The sequence below is a fragment of the Mirounga leonina genome, unplaced genomic scaffold (genome assembly GCF_011800145.1).
Source record: "Mirounga leonina isolate KUSES-001 unplaced genomic scaffold, KU_Mleo_1.0 Mir_170, whole genome shotgun sequence".
In the NCBI taxonomy this organism is placed as follows: domain Eukaryota; kingdom Metazoa; phylum Chordata; class Mammalia; order Carnivora; family Phocidae; genus Mirounga; species Mirounga leonina.
In genome coordinates this window covers 2,657,221-2,673,943 of record NW_023270433.1, presented here as the reverse complement: position 1 = coordinate 2,673,943, position 16,723 = coordinate 2,657,221, and the positions used below count along the sequence as shown (strand labels likewise).

Below are 16,723 nucleotides of genomic sequence, written 5' to 3'. Positions count from 1 at the left end.
ACGTGGGGTGGGGGACTTGGCCAGTGGTGGTGGTGCATACAGATGCCCAGCAATGAAGCTGGGCCCTCTGTGAGTTGGAGGGTCGGAGTCGGGGCCAGGCGAGTGATCTCTGGGAGCACTGTCTGCCTTGGCTGGAGCCTTAAGGGTTTTTGTCTGGAGCCTGCTTGCACCCCTTCCTCTCTGGAGGGGTCGGGCTTGACACCTCTTCAGCATCTCAGGCCAGCCCCCGAGAGCTTCAGCAGTAGCCTCGGGAGAGGTGTCTTGCTAGTCCCGGAGGGGAGGTTGAGGCTCGGAGATGCTGGGCCCCCCCCAGTGGAGGGGCCGTGGTCCTGGGGTGGGGGGTGTCTCGGGCATCGGTGCTGCCTGGGTGGTCTCCGACATGTGGGGAGGGGAGCGGCCTCTCCTCTCCCACTGCTCGGCTCGCCGCCCCTCCCGGGGCCATGAGCCTTGGCACAGGCTCAGGAATCCCACATTATCTCAGGCCGCTTCCAGCTTCCTCAGCAGGGCGCGGGGCTGCCCCCCTCCCGCACCGGCCACATCTGGAACCCATTACCTCGGGGTGTCGGCGGCAGAATAGCCGGCTGCGGCGGGCTCCCGGGGCCGTGGAAGCCGCACTCTCCCCGGCCCCAGCCGCGGCTGCTCCCTGCCCCGGCCCCCTCGGACAGGAGAGGCCAGGAGAGGCCGGCCTGGGGCCAGCGTGGCCGTGCAAGGGCGGGGAGAAGTGTCCCTCCCCAGTGGGCGTGGGCCTCCCCGTGAGGAGCCGGGTGGGGCCGGAGAATGTCTCTGTCTGGCCTGGTCTTCCAGCGTCCAGAAGCAGCACCTGGAAATTCCGTGTCGGGGTCTGAAGGGCCCGGAGGGACTGTCCCCAGCGTGTGGGGACCCGAGGGCCAGAGAGGTGGGTCCCTTGCCTGAGGCCGTGCAGTGCCCTGGGACCGAGGACTGACCCCCGCCTCCTAGATGCCGGCTCCTGCAGGGCCGAGGAGACTGTGCGCCTCAGAGGGGTGGCCAGGGCAGTGGTCTTGGGCCTCGGTGGGCAGGTGGCACGGAGTGGTCCAGGAACCAGCCCCCTGGAGACGGGACGTGAACCCAGGCAGGCTCTCCTCCCTTGGCCAAGCTGTTAGGTCACGCGGGGAGCGTGTGGTGGGCTTCTGTCCCTGGGGCGTTTGCAGGGTGTCCTGGGCATTGAGTTTGCCCTGAATGCCGCCTTCAGGCCTTCACTTGCCCAGCAGTGCAACGAGTGCGTGGGGCAGATGCGCCCGCCGAGGGGCACAGAGCCGTCCTTGGCACTCGCGTGGGTGGAGGGCGGCGAGGGGCCGGCCGTGCCGCCCTCCCCCTCTCCAGGTGCCCCAGAGGCCCCGCCCCGCCTTCCTTGGCAGCCACGCTGGTTCCGGGGCCCTGGCCCAGCCGGCCATTTTTGCTGACCCTGCAGGAGCTGCTAATTAAGCTAAAAGTTCCCAGAGCTCCCTGACATGGGTTGAGGGGATCAGCCTTGCTGGAGAGACTCAGCGATAAGACGCTCTGCCTGCTCCGTGTAATTGTTACTAAACAAACACTGCTCCGTTCGTTATGCAGCCATCTCTGCCCTCCTGGAGGGGCCGCCCTTTGCCCCAGGCCTGGGCTGCCCCGCCGACCCCGGAAGCCTGGCTGCTGCAGGATGGATCTGGGGCCTCCCTGGGCCTGGGGGTCCCTCCCACTGTCTGAGGGCTGCAGTCGGGGGCTTCCCCAGCCTGAGCCTGGGGGTCCTGGGCTTGAGGGAGCCCCAGGCCCTCATCCTGGGGAATAACAGCCTGCAGAAGAAAGTCGGCACGGGGACGGTTACATTAAAGCTCCATGTCTTCCGGGGCCCTGTCTGAGCTAGCCCGGGTCCCTGGATGGGCCTCCTCCCAGCGAAGGTACGGGGCCCTGCCTGCCCCCAGCTTGGGCTCCCTCAGTGCCCGGTGTCCCCACAGGATCAGCAGGCGGCTGGTCAGGGCTGGACGGGGTGTGACCAGGCCTCCATGAGCAGCTGAGGCCCCTTCCAGAAGGGATAGCAGCTACCCTCGCTCTGGCTGTCCCCGGGCTCCGGTGAGGATGCCCCTGAGGGCCTGGGGTTTCCCTCCCAGGGCCAGACAGCCCCGGCCATGTGGGAGAGATGCTCCCTGTGGAGTGAAGAGGCCTGGGCAGCGGACGTTTCTGGAGAGCTGGCTGTCCTGCTCTGAGTGAGAGATCAGGTGTGCCGTTCTGTGGGTGGTGCACACGTGTGTGTGTTGAGTGTGAGGGCTGTCTGGGCCCCATCGTCCCTGAGAGCTCCCCACAACCCCAGCCCTGTCCTGGGCCTCCTTGCCCCCCAGGTGCTGCCCGGGTTCGGGAGTCCTGGGCCTGGTTCAGGGTTCCACCTGGGGTGGCTGGGTGACCTCAGGAAAGTCCCTTCCCCTCGTGGGCCAGGTGGACATCTGTCCCCCAGCTGCCCCACCGTCTCCTGCAGCCTCATGGTTCAGAGGCAGGAGGGGGCCGGGGGGAGGCTGAGTCGGGAGGCCCCTCCTCCCAGCACCGGAAGCCTTGCCTTCGTCACCTGCACTCAGCCACACACATACACGTGTGCATGTAAATCGTGCCAGACCCCTGACAGGTGGATAAGCTGGGAGTCAGCTGTGTGCATGTGCCAGGCAGGGTCCTTTTCCCTCTCAAGTGTTGGAGCCTCCCTGGGCTGAAGATGTGGTGGGGTGCTGGGCACGTGGTGGGGGGCACCTCGTGGCTGGACTCCCTGCGACAGCCTGGGTCGGCCCTTGGTCTCCTGACGAGGGGACAGGAAGGAGGACCGCCTGTCCTCAGCAGGGGATGTCTTCAGGAGCCTCAGAGGGCCATGTGGGGTGACGGGTTTGGATGTCCTCACACCTGAGCTTGAACCCTGGCTTCACTGCCGCCTGACGGAGCCCGCTCTGTCCCCTGCAGGCTCCCCTGTGGCCGGCTGCTCCCACTGCCTGGAGCACTGGGCCCCCTGCGCCCTGGCCGGCTCCTCTTGCGCCCGGTTCTCCATGAGGCCTCTCTGGGCCCCCAGAACCACCCTGGGCCTCCCTGCCTCTCCACCCCTCCTCATTCCCTTCCTTATTTGCATACGGGTTCACCCTCTGTCTCCCCCAGTGGGCTCTCTGCCGCGTCCCCACATCTGGTGTGAGAAGGCAGGCCAGCCTGTGTCTGATGAAGGGCATGTGGTCACGCCTCCTTCGAAATTTAGTGTCTCTGTTGGTGTGGCCTGGCTGTGCGGAGCCTTTTGGGATTTCAGAGCACCAGTTGCAGTGTGATGGCCGAGTCCTCCTCCTCCGTCACCCCGAGCTGTCCCCAGCAGTCGGCTGGGTGTTGTGCTGGACTCCCGTGGGGGGGTGCCTGGACAGGAGGGTGGCCCCTGAGAGCCCGCGGTGTGGTAGAGCCCCAGGTGAGGCTGCGGGGTGGCTGGGGCCTGGGGGCCTGGAGCGCAGCAATGGAGCTCGGACCATGGAGGGGTGGGCCCGGAGGGGCCCTGATGCTCCTGGGCCACACGTGCTAGGGGAGGTGGAGGCTGGGTGGCTGGCCGAGGGGGGCCATAGTCCCGGAGGGAGGCAGTGGCCAGTGCAGTGTGCCTCTGCTAGCTCATTTGGGATGACTCCCAAGGGCCTGGGGTGAGGCTGCGTCATGTGGACTGGGGGGTGCCCATGCTGGGAACCTTGGCCCCAGGAGCCGGGTGGGGGGTGGTTAGCGCTGGGGCTGCCGGGCGGGCTCTGGGGTCGGCACGTGGTAGGGCCCTGGACGGGTAGGCAGACAGTCCCTATTCCCAAGGATTTGCCTTTAACGTTGACCTGCCACCCGACCAGACCCCCACCCCAGCTGGAACTCTTCCTCACTGCTGGCCCCATGGAGGCAGTGGGGTGTGGGTCCGAGTGGGGTCCCAGCTGCCCTGCTCCTTCAGGTGAGGCCTTGGCTGAATCCCTTGTCCTCATGAGGCCTCCGTTTCCCCTTCTGTGGGGTGGGACTGCGCTGAGAGTGCAGTGGGACCCTGTTCCCGGAGCATGGGGTCCCCTCGAGCTGCCCTCGGCCCCGCTCTTGTTTTTGCTTCAAGTTGAACAAAGGCATGTTGGCCACAGGCTGGCTCCGGGCTCTCCGGGCGGTGCGGTCGGGCGCGTGTGCACTCAGTTTGAGTGGCCGCCGTGTAAACGGTGGGGTGAGCACACGCCTCCAGGGTGCCCCAGGCCGCCAGGCTGCGGGCGAGGTCCACAGAGAATCTTGTCCCCGATTCATGGCCGTGGCGCGCAGGCCTGGAGCAGAGCTGGGTGGCTGATTTTAGGCCCGGTACCCCCTGGCTCACTGGGCCCGCAGCCCAGCCCAGGGGTGTGGGTAACAGGTTTTGGGGGTGGCCTTTGCACCTTTGGAATGATCTGACCCCTGTCTCTGCGTGTCCCTGAGAACAGGGGACGTCACCCAAATTGGGGGACGGCAAGGGGAGCTGAGAGCGCTGTGTCCGAGGCCAGCGTTCCCCTGCTGCGTGGCATGGTGTGGCATGGCGTGGCGGGTGGGCGGGCCGACGGGAGGGCCGTGGCCCTTTCCCGGGTGCTGCAGCGTGTCGAAACCAGTCGCTGACGCGGCCAGCGGTGTTGAAATCCAAGTGCTCATGGGTTTCCCAACATCCTGCCAGCCTGTCATAGGACCCAGTGTTAGGAGCCGGGGTGCCAGGCCCAGCCTAGGCCTCCCTGTCTGGGTGCCCAGCTCCCCGCTTCCTCCCTGGGGAGATGAGGAGAGGTCACTCTCCCCCGACTGCTGTCCAGGCTGGCGGCGGTGGTCGTGGCATTAGGACAGGGTGACATGACCCTGGGCCCACGTAGTCCTTGTGACCTGCCCATCTTACGTAGATCACTGGGCTGTGGTGTGGGGGGGGGCAGGATTCGAACCCAGGGCTTGGAGTCTGTGCCGTCGCTGCCCTCAGGGCAGGAAGGAGCAGGGAGGGGAAAGGAGGAGGAGCACAGGCAGGCCAGGGACACGGCGCCGTGAGCGTGTATCAGTCTGGTGGCAGATGGTGCAGCCAAGGGCCCAGCCCCTGCGCCCTCTGACGGATGCCCTGGCCGGGCGTGGGCCCCTTTCTGGGCTGACCCCCTGGCGAGGAGACCGTGGGAAGTGGGGAACCTGAGGCAGCACCGGGGGGCGTTCCTCTCCCTTTGCCTGGAGCAGGGCCTGGTGCCTGGACCACCCTGCAAGAGGACAGACGGCCACCAAGGCTGCAGCCACCGATCTTCCACTGTGCTCTAGGCACCCCACCTCGGGGGGCGCGAGGAGTCTTCCTGTAACTCCTCGGGTTTGCGTCCTGATGCTTGGTGTTCAGAGGGGGAAGCAGGTCAGAGAGCCGACTGACCTGCTGGGGTCACATAGCCAGTGGGTGGCTGGACGGTGAAGGCCGCTGTCCCTGGGATTCTTCCGGGTCAGACTGGAGGGGACGTGGTATGGCAGGAGAGTGCGCTCTTGGGGGCGCATCCCAGCTCTGCTGTTCTGAACGGGGCCACCTTGCACAAGCAGCCCAGGATCCCCAAGGGAACTCTGCCAGCCTGGGCCTGGAGCTGGCTGAGAACGCTTCTGGTACCTGGTTCTGTGGGTGAAGGGGAGCAGGACAGGGGCCCACAGGACAGCGAGGCCCCCTGCTGCGGGGGCCGGGGTGGGGGGCTGGGCTTCTAGGAACCTGTGGTCAGGCTTCGCCCTGGCTGTGGCGTCTGCCTGTCGCTCGTCAGCAGGGGAGGGGCGCTGGAGACCGTCTCTAACGGAGGAGGAAGCAGGTACCCAGAAAGGATGAGGGGCCAGGCCTGGGCCACACAGCGAGGCAGCCGCCAAGCCAGGGCCGTGGAGAAGGGGGCATCGGGAGACCCGCGCTCTGGTGAGGTGGGAGTGTCCGTGGTCGGGGTGGGGAGGGTGCTGTGGGTTACTCCCGGGCTGGGCGTGACATAGCCGGAAGGCCCCCCGGGGGCTCTTGGTTATCGAGGACCTGCTGTGTGCCCGGGTGCCCCAGCTGCTGCGGGGCCCGGCACCGTGCTCAGCCCGCCCCACGTGCGTCCTCACGCAGCTGCGTCTGGAGGCTTCATCAGCCCATCTTCCAGAAGAGAACATCGGAGCCCGGAGAGGTGATACCGTCTCCTGTGGCCTTGGGCCACAAGAGGGCGGGGCTGGACTTGGTCCCTGGTCTCCCCGCCTCCTGCTGCCAGGGGTCCCCCGCATCTGTCTGCCGCCCTCCCTGCGGTGGTGTCGGTCCCGTCCTCACAGAGTGCGGGGATCGTTTTGGGGGGGGAGGGGGGATGCAGCAGGAAGCTACTGTGTTGTAGCTGGAGGAAGGTGAGTGGTGCCTCTTACAGGAAGCCCTCCCTGATGTCTGCTCCCAGACAGCCTGCCTTTCCTCCTGCTCTGCATCAGTGACTGACAGCTCCATGGGCTCCTGGAAAAGTCTGTCTGACTCTGGACAGCACGTCCCTGGGCAGGGCCCAGCCCTGTTGATCTGCCTGTTCCTAGCAGGGGGCCTGTGGAGGGGCAGTGTTCTCTTGGTGAGCGCTGTGACACATGAAGGGAGCTGAAGCCCTTCTGAGGACAGGGGCACTCAGGCCCAGCAGGGCTGAGTCAGGTGCCTGCGGCCCTGCCCAGCCTGGAGTCGGAGCTGGGGTCCTATGGCCAGGCATGCAGCCCGGGCCTGCTGGCCGTGGGCCACCTGCTACTCACCACCTGTGGGGACAGATGAGGGAAGGCCAGCGTCATTGTCCCTCGTCCACTTCCCCTGCCTCCTCCTGGCCACTTTCTTCATATGTGATGGCATCTCTGCTCAGAGAGGTGGTTTAACTGCTGGGCTTGCACAGCTTGTCGGTGCCTTGGGATCTCTTTAAAACTTGGTGCTCGCTCGGTTGGTTTTTAAGGACCACGGCGAATCCTGAGGTCTATCCCGGCTCATTCCTGCCTTTCCCACCTGCACCCTATCCATGTATTTAGTAAGTCTTTACGTGGGACCTCTGTATGCCAGGTCCTAGGCTAGGCTATCCAGGCCAGGCCCCAGGGATGCCTGACGAACCGGTTGGGGCTCCTACCTTCAGGAGCCCCCAGACTTTAGCAGCCTCAGAGAAGCCAGCTTGGGGCCCTCTCGGGGGTATGTGGTAGAAGAGGACCCTCCTCTGGCTGGGAGGATCAGGAGGGCATCCTGGAGGAGGTGTTTAAATTGGGTTGCAGTGAGCCAGGAGACACGTAGGGGAAGTTTCGGCCCACGGAACAGCCTGTCCAAGCCTAGAGGTCTGAGAGCTGGTGTGTTCCTGGAAATGACCTGGTTCCCAAGGCTGGGGGGGGAGAGTGGGCCAGCCCAGAGAACATGGGCAAGAGGAGGGTGGGAGGTGGCCGCTGTGGATGTGTTTGGCCCCAGGCACCACAGGAAACCTTCCTGCCTCCAGAATCGCCGTGGCCCCTGGGTGCTCACTTGGCTGGCATAGTCCGGGTCTGGGAGATGGGGGATCTTCTTGGAGGGAGACTGGGAGGGGGTCCCCTGGGGGGCCTTGGCCCTTTCTGGAGCTCTGGGGCGTGCTGGGGATGTTGGTTCTGGGCAGCTGGTGGAGGCTCCGCTCCCACAGGCCCCGGCCTGGAGTAAACCCTGGTTCATGTCCGGGTCAGCCCAGGGACCATTCGGGGGGACCGACGTTCCAGTTCGCCAAGTGGCCTCTCGTCGAGGTCAGGCCTCTCAGCTTATAGCCAAGCAGATGGGTGGGTGGGTGGGGGTACTGGGCAGGGAGCTCCTGCCTGCCCCCCCTCCGCCGGGCTCCTTCCAGCTTACTTGGGGGCAAGGTTGGAGGGGCTCTGGGGGTGGGCGGAGTTTTGGAGAAAATCAAATCTGCATTGGTGTGGAGGGGGCTTTTTAGGTGGGGGAGTTTTTACAAGGGGCTGACAGGCAGATGCTGAGATTCTGTAACCCCCCCCAAAAAAACCCACCCCAAACCAACCACCCTGTAGCTCTGTATCAAAGCCAAAGAAAGTGAAAGCCAGCCGCCGTGTCCCACCCAACGCAGGTTGGTCCTCCTGTCATCTTGCTCTGGGGTGGCCTTTTTCTCGAGTGTGGATAGGTATCTCGCTGTTTACGTTTTAAACAAAAATGGAATACCGATTTTTGGTTTCTGTCAAAATCGGGATCTCCTGCAGGAAGGGACCTGCCCTCTTGGGGAGGAAGGAGGAGGCTTGGCCTTTTGGGACTGGCCAGGCCTTCTCATGGCCAGCGGAGGACGGGACCAGAGCACTCTGGGAGAGGACCCAGGACCCCAGGGGTCCTGTGCTGGTCAGTGCCCTCCTGCTACCCTGAGGACATTGCCCGGGGCCGGGGGGTGGGTGGTAGCGGCTGCTGGGCCCCCGCAGGGCTTGCGTGCGGGCGTGTGCTGTGCATGCTGGTGTCCGTCACTCCCCGGCCTGAGTGGTCTCCACCCCCTGTGGGGCGCAGTTTCCCTCCAGGGCCCCTGACGTCGGTGCCCCTGCTGCCCCGCTCTGCTGCCTCTCCTTCTGCGGCTGCCTCCTCCCCACTCCCCCCTGTACCTTGTGCCCAGGCAGCCTTGGTCTTGCCAACTGGCCTGTTGGTGACCAGCTGTGTGGCCTTGGGCAGGTTGAACGGTGTGTGACAGAGCCTCACTTTCCCTGTCTGTAAAAAGACAGTGATGCTTGTAGAGTTTTTTTGAAAGGCCTCAACGAGATGCGTGTCCTGAATGCCCTGTGCTGGGTCCCCTGCGTCGGGGCTATCAGCGGACCCTGGCAGCGCCCTTCCCCGGCTGGCATTTACAGTGGCCGTTGGGGCACCTGGCGGGGGCCTTCTGCCATCTGTAGATGCAGAGGCTTTGGGGAGGGACCTGCCGAGCTTCCTGCACCGGAGACCGGGGTTTGAGGAGGCAGGAAGCCACAGTGAGGGCCAAGGGCACTGGATTTTGGGAGCCCGCGGAAGGCTGCAGTGGGTGGGCGCAGGATGCACGCACTTCCCCGTGGCTGGCCGGGCTTGTGGGCTGGGCTGCGCTCACCTCCAGGCCGCGCCTGGTCTGTGTGTCCTGGCCCCACACCCTCCCTTCCTCCCAGTCACGCTCTGCTGCCGTTCCTGCCGTTCCTGACGGGCCAGCAGCAACCCCTGGAAGCCCTGAGACCCCTGGCTGGGGGGTGAGCCTAGTGAGGGGCCGGCACTGGGAGCAGGGAGCCTGGCCAGGCTTGCTTAGCATCTGGGACCTCGTGGGAGACAGAACTCCAGGCTTGTTGCTTCCGAGCTGTGGGGCTGGGGGAGCCTTCCCTCTGTTCCCGGGGCCCCTAGGCAGTGTGGGCGGTCACTGCTCTCGTCCAGTACCATGGGCTGGGCTGGGTACCCCCCAGTCACCCTGTGCCATCTCCTAGTGCAGGGGTGGTGGCCCAAGTTCCTGACCACCTGACCAAGGAGCCCTCTTGCTCCGGGGCTGTCCGTCCGGTGGGGGCGGGGCCAGCTGAGCAGGGTCCCCATTGTGCAGCCCCCTTGGCGGGAGGCCCCTACATGGAACTGCCCCATGCTTCGAGGCAGAATGGGCTGGCCATAAATGGTGTCTTCCGCTCGTGTGCAGCTCTGTGGACCTTGGTTCCGGGACCCCATGTGGCTCCATCAACCCCCTCACCTCTGTCTTGACGTCTGTCACTCTGTCTCTCTGGCTCTTCTTGGGCCTCATGTCAAGGGTCACTCGAGTGGCCTGGCCTTCTCGAAGCCTTGCCTGCGTAGTGCATGAGTGTTTTGGTGATGAAGCAGGCCCGTGCCTGGTGAGGCCCACGGGGTGCTGGCCTGGTCACCCGGGGTCCAGGTGCCACCGCCTTCTCCAGCATGGGTGTCCGCGGGAGCGTGGGGTGGTGGGGAGCCTGCCCCCAAGGTCATCACCACGAGATGAAGCAGGGTCTCACATGGCCCGGTCTCCCCCTCTGTTGGATTTGGGGGAGCGGGCAGTGCCCTGTTCTGAGGATTCAGAGTTTCTGTTTGGGGCGCAGCTTTCTCCTTTCTGCTCCCGTATGGTGTGTTGTGTCGGTCACAGCCTCACATCTGGGGAGGCGACAGGGCACCGAGCACGGCCCCCGGGGGCCGGGCCGGTGTGTTGTGCTACTGCCTTTGGGCATCAGGGGCACACTCAGCTGGAAGCGAGCAGGGCCGGGCAGGGGGAGAGCCCCCCCAGGCAGATGGCACTGTCCTATCTCCTCAAGGTGGAGGAGGAAGAGGGAGCCTGCCCTCGGGGGCTCTGTGGCCCCGAGGGAAATGAGGATCCTTGCTGGTTTGTTTGCTCGGAGCCAGGCTCAGGGCGCCTTCCCTGTCCCCATGGAGCCGTCTTCTGGGAGCGCGGTAGATGCTCTGTCCGCCGCCCCTCCAGCTCCGGGCTGTGGTTCACCAAGTTCGGCGGACAGCTCCGTCACAGCCAGGGAGCGGGGGCCTCTGACCCCCAGGTGCTTGCCCTGCCCAGCTGCTCCGCGCAGAGTTGGGGTTTGCTGAGGGAGGTCGGTTCTCTGTACACGGAGGGCTCGGGGTCCCAGAGGTGCCCCAACCTGATCGTGTGTCCGTCTGGAGTTGCTGGAGGCCCTGCACACAGGCGACCCTCCTGGCGCCCAGCCCATGCAGTCCGTGTGAGCCCCTCAAGTGGAGCTCAGGGTGGGAGCCGGGTTGCCCTTGGCTGTGACTTTGCTTTGTTTCCTCGGGTCAGATTGCCCTACTCCATCCCGTGCCCAGAAGAGAGGCCTGCCTCTGTCTTTGGGCCGGACCGCGAGCCCCTCGCCTTCCCTCCCTGGGGGTGGGGGGGCGCTGTGCTGCAGTCTCCTGCTGACACAGCTCCTGGGACCTGGGGCCAGACTCCTGGGCCCCTCCTACTTCATTGGCCCTACCCGCACACCTCTGCGGCGGAAATGGACGTCATGCTGTTCCCTGTCCTACCTGCTTGTCCTTGCAGTACCCTTTCCCAGACCTTTTCCTTCATTTCTCCTTCAGGCTCTGCCCCTGTTCACTTGCACTAAGGGAGGCCCCTTTCCTTCAACATCTCTGCCCACTTCCCGTGGGCTCCCCGAGGGCGAAGCCCTGGCCGTCTCGGGGCACCTTCATGACCCATGCATGGGAGACATGGGTGCCCAGCACTCTGTGCTCCCAGAGGCATCCTGGGACGGGGACTCCCTTGGTCTCTGGCCATCTGTGGGGATGGCCTCTGGGAACTGTGGTCAGGAGGGGCCCTAGTGGGGATGTCTGAGGAGGCCCCCGCCCTTGGGGTGGTGAGTTGGGACAGTGGACGTCACTGCCAGAGGCTGTTCTGTGTTAGAGGCCAGCTCTGGCCCTTTGAGCCAAGATGGGGCTGCCCCCTTGGAGGTGTTTCCCACGCTCCCCTGACGGCTGGCAGGGCCTTACTCTCCTGTCTCTTTCGCCCTTTTCAGCACCCCTTGTTCCTGGGAGGTGACAAGACACTCCTGGTGGACAGCTGAGACCTTGGCCTGGCCCGAGCAGAAGGCCCGTGCAGGGACTGGGGCCTGTTGACCTGCCCAGCCCCAGGGTGAAGCTCTGCCTCATGGGGAGAGGCAGCGGCCCCTGCACCTGGATTTGGTGGGTCTAGGACCCTCCCTGGTCGGTCGGCATCCTGGCCTCTGGGGCATGTTGAGTCAAGGAAGCAGCGGCCCCATTCGAGTTCTGAGGCCCTTTCACGAGGTGCTCCTCTGGGCCCTTGGGGCCTTTGGGATCGGGGCTGCAGCCCTGTAGGGGTTGCATTTCCTGAGCCATCTGCCTGAGCATGACCTTCCTGGATCCCTCGTGGGAGCCCCTCCGTGGCACGGTGCTTGGCTGGCCCCACAGTCGTGGGGACACTCAGTTCCCAGGCCCTCCTGACGATCACCAGCATCAAGTCTGGACAGGTGTATGTGTTCAGGGCGGCCGCCTGTGGTGGGGGCCGAGCAGCATTCCAGCCCCGTGAGTCACGCTGATCCTAGGAGTGGGGGTGGCAGGGGCCTGGCTGTGGGGTGGCGTGCCCGGACATGCCACTGGCCTGGTAGTGGGGAGTAGGGGGAGCGGGGTGGGTGGGGGCCTGCTCGTGGCCTCCTGGAGAAGCTGGGACATGGGCCGGATCTCAGAGGCCCAGCCTCCTACCAGCCTGGGCTGGGGGGCTCTCTCGTTGGGGCCCAGCCCTGTGGAGCGGGCTGGGGAGGCTGGGTGGCTGTGAGAAGCTGGTGCCTCCCCAGGTCAGTGCTCCCCAAGGAGCAGATGCTGCCTCAGTGCCCACCTTACAAGTGGATAGCAAACCCACGGGGAAGGGAGGAGGCAAGGCAGGAAGGCAGGTGGACACGGAGTCCGGCCCCTGCATGGCCAGGGGGCAGGTGTGGCAGTGTGGTGGGCCTGAAGATGGAGCCTCCTATGCTCCTGCCCCCATAGCCGCCAGCCCGGCGCTGGCCCACCCCTGTCCCTGTGCCTGGCGGGCATAGAACTGGCCACCGAGCCTCACCAGAGGCCAGAGGAAGGGCCTCTGCAGGGCTCGGGGGCCACCAGTCTCGGGATCAGGGGGCTTAGAGCTGCAGGTGTCCTGAGGTAGACGGTAGCCACACCTCCTCCTGAAGGCCTGCTTGGCTGCAGAGACAGCAGAGCCCCAGGAGGGGGTGGAGGGGGTGGAGGGGGCTGGTGCTCCCCGCTGTGGGGAGTGGTATAGGCTGGTGCGGGCAGGCGCAGAGCCAGGGTGTGAGCCCGGCAGAGCCTCTTGCCAGCTGTGACCTGAGCACAGCTTTCCAGGGCAAAGCCCCAGACCTTCGGGGGGCCATCTGGGTACCACTGTGAAAAAGGACACCCGGGGGCTGGGCTGGTGGAGCTTGGGGGAGACGGGGGCAGCTGGAGCAGGTCTGAGGCCCAGAGGCTTTGAAGAGGTCACAGGGCTGGGAGCGGTGACCAGAGGGCCTAGCTTGGGCTGGGGGCTGGGGCCTAGGGATGACCCTGTTGGCCATCAGAGCCTGTAGTCTGGGCTGGTGGGCTCAGACTAGCAACTACAGGGCTGGGGTTGAGTGCTTCGAGAGGGGCTTTTGGGGCTGGGGTTCTGTCTGGCAGGGGCAGGGGGTTCTTCTGAGGAGGAATTGCTGGCAGGAAGACCTAGAGTGAATGACTGCCTGCTCTGAGGGCCGGGGCTGGGGCTAAGAGGGGAGGATGGGGATACCGACTGGAGGGGCCTGGGGGGCTGGGCAGGGCTGGACGCTGGGGCCGGTGTGGGGGCAAGTGAGCGCCCTGTGGCCACAGGGCCCCTCTGAGAGGGGGAGGTGGGCTGGCCTTGGTGGGAGCGTGGACGGAGAGCCCTGGCTAAATTTGAGGTTTCCCAAGCTCATGGTTATCGGTCTTCAAGGGCCTTGGTCAGGGCTCGGAGGACAGCCTCCCCCCCCATTAGCCCCCGGGCTCACGGGGGTCCTCAGCGGGGGCTGCTCAGGTGAGGCTGTTGGGGGGCCGACCCCGGACCCGGGAGGGTGGCAGAGGCCGGCTGGCTTCCACGCCGGCGCCTCCTGCCCACCCCTGGCCCCGTTCGCCGCCCCCTGGCTGCTGCCGCGTGCGGGGAGGAAGGAAGCTGAGGTCTGGGTGGTGAGTGTGTCTGTTCCTCACGGGGCTCGGGGCGCGCTGGCCAGGGCCCGGGCTCCGGCGCCTCGGCTGGGAGGGGAGGCCGGGGTGCAGTGGGGGGGCCGCAGGGGCCCGGAGCTGGGTGCCAGGGCGGTCGGCGCGGGTGGGAGGGGGAGGCCGGCGGCGGCAGGCTGAGGGGGCGGAAGGCCTCCCGCGCCCCCAGGCCCCGGGCCGCCATCTTGGACGTGGCCGGAGCGGCCGGGCGGACCAGAGGCAGGGGACTGACTTGGAAGGAGCAGTGGGTGTGCGGGCTTCGGGGGTGTCGGCGGGGAGGGAGGGGCCTTTCCGGTCCCGCCAGCCCCCTTCGGTTGTAGACGGGGAAGCTGAGGCCAGGAGGGGGCATCCCCGCGGCCCCGGGTGGGTGTGGCGGGGGAGCGCCGAGCGGTGGGGGTTCCCGGTTTCCGCGCTATGAACGCTCTGGCCGCGGCCAACCTCCGGCTACCGACGATGTCGTTCAGGGCCGATCGCAAAGGGATTCGTGCGAGCCAGCCCGCCGAGCAGGTGCAGCACCCCTGGGTGATGCCCCCCGCCCCTGCCGCGTTTCTGCCCACCCAGAGGTGGCACACACACTGCTGCTCCCCGTTCTGCTTCGCGCCTGGCACAGTCTTGGCACTTGCGACGTGTTTGAGATTCTTTGGATGGGCCCGCTCAGGGCGGGGCCTGTTGGTGAGACCCCCGTGCCCAGGCCCAGCCCTGTGCTGGTAGGACTCTCAGACACTGTGACCGACATGCATGTGGCCCGTGTGCATGTGTGACAGGGTGGGGGGAGGTCAGCACACAGGTGGGCTGTGGTGGGGACTGGTGCCCAGGCTGCACCACCCGAGGCCACCGGCCGGCGGGACAGGCCCGGTGCCTGGTCGGCTGGGCTTGCTCCTTGTCCTGCAGAGGCAGAGGCAGGCATAAATCTGTGTTGGCTCTGGGGGGTGGCCCTGTAGTCCTAGACCCCACTTGTCACCTGTGGCGCTGAGGGTGACCTGAGGGTGGCACTGAGCACCTTTTCCTCCCCGGCTTTCTGGTGAGGAGACGCTGTGCAAAAGTGAACTGGCCCAGTGGGATGGGGGCCAGGGGTCTCACAGGGACCACACCTCCCTGCCCTGCCCTGGGAGGCAGCTGAGGAGGAGCTGGGGGGCACTGTTGACCACAAGCCACAGCTGAGCTGGCGTGTTGCCTCTTGGGCGGAAAGCCTCCCAAGGGCTGGGCTGCAGTGCCTGTTGCAGGCAGGACCTCGCCCCACGTGTCCATAGGTGAGCTTATCTGGGTCTGGTCCCGGCCCCGAACCAGATGGGCAGGCGCTGGGAGGCGTGAAGAGGAGTGAATGAGGGATTGCGGCCCACACGGAGGATGAGAGGATTTGCTAAAATCAGGTTGTCAGAGGTGGTCTGTGTCATTATCCTGAAAACAACGTGTGCATACGGCATAAAACCCACACCAAATAAAGATGCAGGAAGTGCCGTCTCACCCCAGACCTGGGAGTCCCTAGCCCCTCCACCCCGCAGTATGACTCCTGGGCCTTCCCTCATGATCCTGGAACCCCAGATTGGGCAGATGTTTTTGGGGTGCCTGCCCCTTCTGGCTGGGGTGCAGAGGGGGCTGAGATGTGACATGGGTCCCTGATGACAGGATTGAGTTGGGGGATGTGACAGGCTATGGGGACATGAGCACCAGGAGAGCCTGTTGTGGGGGGAGGCCAGGAATCAGGAATTCAGTGGGCTCCCCGTGAGCGTGGACCTCCGTGGGCAGAGGGAAGGGACTGCTGCAGTCCCGCAGCTGGCTGGGGTTCAGGTGGAGGGCGGCATGAGCGGTTGGGTGGACAGGCGTGTGGTGCGCTGGAGTGGCCTGGGGGCAGGGGGCCGGCTGGGCCTGGGCTGGAGGACTTTGGCCCATCTGTAAGAGTCCTGAGGGAGGAACGGCAGGTGCCCGGGGTTTCCACGTGCTCAAGTGAGGCTGCCCACCTGTCCTGTCTCTAGGATAACTGACGGTGCCTCCAAGTACGACCTGCAGAGGGCTTCCGGATGGTGTGGGCCTGTGTGTGGGGCGGCCGCCGGAGACTGCTCGTGGCCCTCCAGCCCCGGCCACATCTTGGCGGCCCGTCCCCAGCGCCCGTGAAAGAGGGCTGTGTGCTGCTCAGAGCTGCCCGCGTAGCCTCGGCCCCGGCGTCCTGGGCAGCGCGGCCCAGCGTAGAGAGACCTGGTCGGGCCTCGGGCTCCTTGTCCTGCAGGGACCGGTGGGGCTGAGCGCTCATGCTGTGGTCCCCGTGCCCCCATGCCCACCGCCCGCCCGGAGCCGTTGGCTGATGGGCCACAAAAGGCATTCTGTGCCCTAGAAGAATGACCCGCTGTGTGGCTGAAGAGTGGCTGGGGCCGTGAAGCTTCCTTCCCTCCTGCTTCCTGAAGACCCTCTCCCCTGAGACGCTGAGTCCCTGCTTCCCTGGCTGTGGGGCTCCTCCCGCAGTCAGGCTTCACCCCAGCCTCCCTCTGTCTGTCCTCTCTGGGACTCTCGGCCTCTGAGCCTGCACCTTTCTGCCCCCTCCTCCTGAGGGACCCTTGCCGTGCAGGGCTCCGTGCTGTGCCTGCTGCTAGGGACGAGAGAGGACGCAGCATCGCAGGCCGGGCCAGGACAAGCGCCGCGTGTCTGGACGAAGGCGCCCTCGCTGGAGGGCGTGCTGGCTGGCAGCGTGTGGGGGGCGTGCCCCGTCTGCACAGCAGTGTGCAGCTGGGGAAAGGGGCTGGCCGGGTCACCTGAGCCGCCTGCAGCCCGGCAGCTGGCTGGCAGGGGCGTGGCTTGAACTCAGGTCTGCTTGCCCTGTTCTTCGGGCAGTGTGCCCATCTGCTGCACCAGCTGCAGGCCTGGACCGTTGTGTCTCAGATTGAGGAAATAAGGCTGGGGTCCCTGTCCTCTTCCAAGAAGTGCTGGTTTCAGCCAATGGGAGCTGCCTGTGGTCACAGGTGTCTGGGTGAGGGTGGTGGGCCGGGCGGGCTCTGGGAAAGGGGAACTCGCCCGCTGGGCCAGTGTGAGCACCACTTGCTCCCGACGCTGGCGGCTGCCCCACCGAGACACCGGTCCTCCTGCGCCTCCTTCCCCTCCCGGTCCCCGGCTGCTCGTGTCCCGCCACACTGCGTCGCTGGA

At 65.8% G+C, this 16,723-nt stretch overlaps 1 protein-coding gene across 2 annotated transcripts in view; it reads left to right on the top strand.

Moving 5' to 3' along the window:
• RXRA (retinoid X receptor alpha) overlaps positions 1 to 16,723 on the top strand; it is an 88,576-nt gene that overhangs the window by 29,531 nt on the left and 42,322 nt on the right. Inside the window, exon 1 of one of the 2 annotated variants that reach the window (XM_035015489.1) lies at positions 5,825 to 5,869. The exons of the other annotated variant lie outside the window; for it this stretch is intronic. The gene's annotated coding sequence lies outside the window, so the exon portion shown is untranslated. Of the gene's footprint in view, positions 1 to 5,824; positions 5,870 to 16,723 lie in introns of those variants that run through there. 2 annotated transcript variants of the gene reach the window in all.